We start from the raw sequence: 6,000 nt of genomic DNA on the forward strand, positions 1-6,000 counted from the left end.
AGAGAGAAGCTATTCAATACGCTACAGTTATATGGTGTCAATGGGGCATTTTGTTAAGCAATACTTAGTCTTTATTTATGTTGTTAGTCAGCAGGGTTGAATTTCCCTCTGTTATTCGTTATTTATATGGATCAAATTATGAAGGAAAGTGGTATTAAACATGATATCAGAATTGGAGATGTTAATGTCAGCTCTTTACTTTATGCGGACGATGTTAGACTTCTAAATAAATCCGCTACAAGTTTGCAAGATTCCCTGACTAAATTGAATAACTGTTGTAATAGATATGGTATGAAGGTCAGTATTAAAATACAAAGATAATGAAAAAAGGTAGAATTTTTGAAAATGTCAACTGTGTTGTGAACGGGGAACCTGTGGAACAAGTAAAATATTTGAACTACTTAGGCACGATTTTTACTGAAGATGGTAAATTAAATATAGAAATAGACAACAGAATCAGCAATGCTGGTATGGTGGTAAGTCAATTGAATAAATTCATATGGAATGAGAGAAATTAGTTGGAACAGTAAATTAGCTGTATACAAGATAGTGTTCAAACCAGTTTTAACTTATGGATCTGGGAGCTTGGTCAGAACTAAAACACTTGACCAAAGACTAGAGACCACAGATATGAGAATCTTGAGAAAGATTATAGATGTGAAACAGATGGCATCAATGGCAATATCATATTAAAAACGAGGATATTAAGAAAGAACTTGACATTGTCAGCATCCAGGAATGCATTAGCAGAGCTAATCTCATGTGGTGTGGTCACTTAAACAGAATGGTCAGAGAAAGATTAGCAAAACAAGTGTTCTCTGCCAGGTTGGCAGCAAAACGACCCAGAAGAAGACCAAGATATAGGTGGATTGATATGGTACAAGTGCCTTAGACGATTGAAATATAAGATCTGATAATGTTGGAGTCTTGACAAGTAACAGACTGATTTAGAGGAAAATTGTAGATAGGAAGTTAGTAATGATGGAAATTTTTCATGTTGTACTATCATATCCTGTACACTCCTTGAGGGTACATAGGAAGTTAGTAACGATGTAAATTTTTCATGTGGTACTATCCTTAATGCATAACGTTATACATATCCGCAAGGAGATGTGTTTTGCATTATGAGAGATACTGAGATAGGAGTGATGTTAGCTTGCTCCACCTTTGCTACGAGTCACCCGGTATTGTACTATCTTACTCCAGTCCTGAAGATATTTTCAGGTGCAAACTTTGTTTGCTCATACTTGGATAAAGGATTAAACTAAATTTATTATAGTCTAACCAAGTGAAAAATAAACTTTCACCATCATTCTCTAAATCCAGAGTAATTTAATAAAAAGGTGGCACATTGTTTGGCAACTCCTATAGGTAAAGTTGACCTGGCCATTGCTTCTGCCTGGTAAATCCACTTCTGGGCCTGGCTCCCAATGAAGAGACTTCAATAAAGCTTCAAAACTGGTCTGCGTAGTGGCCCTTCTCTTAATGCATAACGTTATACATATCTGCAAGGAGATGTGTTTTGCATTATGGGAGAGACTGAGATAGGAATGATGTTAGCTTGCTCCACCTTTGGAATGAGTCACCCGGTGTTGTACTACCTTTCCCCAGTCCTGAAGATATTTTCAGGTGCAAACTTTGTTTGCTCACACTTGGATAAAGGATTAAACTAAATTTATTGTAGTACTATCATATCTTGTACACCCCTTGAGGGTACATGTCAGGAATTTGATGATGATGATGATGATGATGACAGCCCTGTTATAAAAACTTATTTTAATTATCCAACATTTTGGCCTTCATATCAAGGTCATCATCTGGAATATACATACATACATATGTATGTATATATATATATATATATATATATATATATATATATATATATATATATATATACACAAAGACAAGCTAAATTACATTTCACATAGTCTGCTGAAGAGACAATGATTTGATAAATGCTTATTCTATTGGCCTGACCTCTAGTGAAAATAAAAAATTACAATAAATAAATGAAATAAAATAAATTAACTACATCAAAGCTATATTCTATTTAAGACAACATCAGAGAAACATTCTTTCATATAGATAGTTTTCTTAAGTAAAATGATGTGCTTATTTAACATGACAATTGTTGTATTAGATTTAGGATCCTGATTACCTATGGTCCTATTTATGATTAACTCTTAGGAAGAAAGGTTTTTTAAGGTCTTGTTTATTTTTGTTTTTATGTGTCCTGTTCAGAATTTTGTTAATAGTATTTTGGCTGTAACTATTTTTTTTAGGAAGGTATTGTATTGCTGATCACTTTTAATTCATCTTTAAGTGCTTATTCAAACGACAAAAATTAGTATAATATGTGCCTTCCATATGCTTGGGATTTTTAGATCATCATTATTGTTAAGATTAGGGTGATTGATAAGAATCTCACAGGCTTCCTTAAATTTACGTTCATACCATGTTTAGGTGTGATGTAAACAACAGGTGCTTTTCCAGTCAATTCCACATAAGGTATTCAGGGAATGATCGGAAAGACCAGCTTGACCAAAGTTATTATATTTAATGTGTCATTTATATTCCTTTTTTCTGATAGGAATTGTGCTTCCTGTTTTCACTATATAGAGCAAATTATAGGTGCAATGAATACAGTGTATTCCAGGGTGGGCCAGTGGAGGAAAGTGGATTCTTGGATGAATTGTGTAAGTTCTTTAATTTTGCCAGAGGTTTAAAAGTGGCTTTAAAGTTGTATTTTTGTAGTATTCTGTTTGGTCTTGTTGTGGTGTTGTTTATTTTTGTTTTTAAGTGTCCTGTTCAGAATTTTGTTAATAGTATTTTGGCTGTAACCATTTTTTAGGAAGGTTTTGCTGATCACTTTTAATTCATCTTTAAGTGCTTGTTCATTGGAGCAAATTTTCAAAGCCCTGGTTTTTAGTGTGTTAATGATTCTTAGTTTTTGTGTTGGGTGGTGGTAGAAGTTTTTGTGTGTATATATATATTAGCCAGTATGTGTCAGTTTCCAGTAAACAGTGAAGGAAAGACTGCCAGAAGCAGAAGAAAGATATGTGACAGGTGTGTCACACATGACCAGTGGGACCTGTACATAAGTTCCACGATGAGTCTTTGACTCCATGGAGGTTTTTATAATAATTTATAATAATAACAATAAGCACTGCAACACTGTAGCACTCCCCTCCCCCCACAAGGAAAAATTTTAAAAAATTTATTTTGTTTGTGTTTATAAATAATAACAATGCCTACAACATTACATAAATGCAATACAACATGTTAAAGCTGTAACCAATGTTTAATGCTCTGGAGCATTCAGCATTGATGGAAGCTTATCTTGTGAAACATCAACTTCACCATGCATACATGACTAGCATTTACTTCAAGTCCATAAATTTCATACCACAGAATATATGAAATATTATAATGCATATAATATAAAAAATTGATTACATTCAGTATAATAAAAATTATACTAAGTTGTATAATTAAATAGAAAAGGTTAGAAACAGCTCCAGGTACAACTGAAAAAAAAAATGTTTATAGACAATTGAAACTAATCAGCTTTATATATATATATAAAGTATGTATGAATGAAAAAATATATATGTATGAAGCAACAATAAAGAGAGTGTGTCAACAGCATATATATATATGATGCTGTTGGCACACTCTTCATATAGAGTTTTGACATGTGCCTAGTTGAATTTTATATAACGTTTTTCAGGAATCTTGCATTGCACTGGAGCTAACACAGTTTGAAACCTTTTGTCCCCCCCCCCGCATGAAACATGCACAAAATCTGATGGCCATGTAGGCCACACCCGCTAAGAGGACCAATGGTGGATGAATGGTATTTTAGGGAGGTAGGTTTCTGCACTGTGTCCAAGTAAGTTCCCGAAACTCCTTTTCCCTGTTTTAGGGCAACTACCTATAATAAATTATTATTATTTATTTTTTTTTTTTGTTGGTAGACACCTATGTGTGTCTACGGGATTTGCCAGTGGACCCCTCAAAAGTCCACAGGACTACCTGCAATCTGCTCGGGACACCTGAGCAATCTCTATTTCTCTCTGTAATCACAAACTAGGCCAAATCATGAACACTCTGTATGATGAGCTTGACTTTAAGCAACTGTTGGCAGTTTTGAAACATGTAGGAAACCTACTGCATATGAAATGGCCAGGAAGGGTAGAAATCCACCAGATATCAGAGGTCGAATCTGAGGCCTACCAATCCCCCTGAATTAGTGAGACCTGGCTATCAGGTCTCACTAATTCCTACGATATGAGGTCGCAACACATTGACTAAGGCAACAAACTCTACCCTTTGTTTCTGATACTCCTAGCATTCGTGTACATACATAATAACCTACCTGCCTATAATGAGTGTGCATTTTTCTTGATCACAGAACTAATAAATGAAACTATTTGGTTACATTGATCAAGTGAAAAAAACGGATAAGTATTTAATACCAAATAGTTTCACCAAATGTAAGCTGTTGGCATCGTCATGGTACAAGTACTGAGGTTAAAAAACATATCTCAAATGGATCTTAACTGTAAATTCTAAAAATTATGGTTACAAACTAAAATAGCATTGAACGTGAATAATACACGTATCACGTGTGTACATGATTTTCTAGTTGTTGCTATGGAACGTTCTATAATTAGCATTAAAGTTCATTTCTTGTGTGTTCAGAGATCTAATTAGGGTTTTCTATATCTCTGGAAGTATTAAACCTTGGTTCCTGTTAAGGTTATCTGTAGAGCGTGCGACTGTAGCTGCTTCTTTAAGCATTTGAGAATGGTAGTCTTTTTCTACGTAAGGGGTACAACTTTTGTCCCACTCAATGATGTTGTTTGTTGTGGAGAAATGCGATGACAGTTGATATGTCTTGTCTGTTGTTTTTAACATAACCAATGTGATCTTTTTGTCTAATCTCGAGGCTTCTCGAAGTCTGGCCGATGTAACTTGAACCACACGAGCATGGGATATTGTAGACTTCAGCATACTTATAGAAAGGATAGTTATCTTTTGGAAATCATAGTAGTTTATAAATGGTTTCTATAGGTTTGAATGCCACTCTTATTTTGTGTGGTTTGAGGAATTTACTCTAGAACTTGAAAAAGACAAACAACTACCATTCTTAGACAACTTAATTAAAAAGCAAGTTAATGGCATTTTAAACCTATCTGTCTACAGGAAACCTACAAATACAGGACGTTATCTAAATTTCAGCTCCTCACACCACATTTCTCACAAACTCAGCATAGTACACATACTAAAGAAAAGAGCTGTCTGCATTACAACAGATGAAAAGGACCTGCAAGTTGAATTAACATTGATATCTAATAACCTTGCCATGAATGGCTACCCACGAAGACTCGTCAACAAAATCCTTTTCTCTGAACCACCACAAAGAGAATGAGAAGACACTCAATATATTACAACAATCGTCATTCCATATGTTAGCAGTATCTCCAACAAGCTCGCCAATCTCCTCAAACCACACAAAATAAGAGTGACATTCAAACCTATACAAACAATTCGTAAACTACTACGATCTCCAAAAGATAATCATCCTTTCTATAAGTATGCTTGAGTCTACAATATCCCATGCTCATGTGGTTCAAGTTACATCGGCCAGACTTCGAGAAGCCTCGAGATTAGACAGAAAGAACACATTCGTTATGTTAAAAACAACAGACAAGATATAACAGGCCTGTCATCACATTTCTCCACAACAAACCACATCATTAAGTGGGACAAAAGTTGTACCCCTTACATAGAAGAAGACTACCATTCTCGAATGTTTAAAGAAGCAGCTACAGTCACAAGCTTTACATATAACCTTAACAGGAACTAAGGTTTAATACTTCCAGTGATATGAAAAACCCTAATTAGATCTCTGAACACACAAGAAATGAACTTTAATGCTAATTATAGACCCTTAGCAACAACTAGAAAATCATGTACACGCGATACATCTAT

Source organism: Typopeltis vanoorti, chromosome 3, assembly GCF_054136105.1.
Source record: "Typopeltis vanoorti isolate ZY-2024b chromosome 3, IOZ_Tvanoo_1.0, whole genome shotgun sequence".
NCBI classification, from domain to species: domain Eukaryota; kingdom Metazoa; phylum Arthropoda; class Arachnida; order Uropygi; family Thelyphonidae; genus Typopeltis; species Typopeltis vanoorti.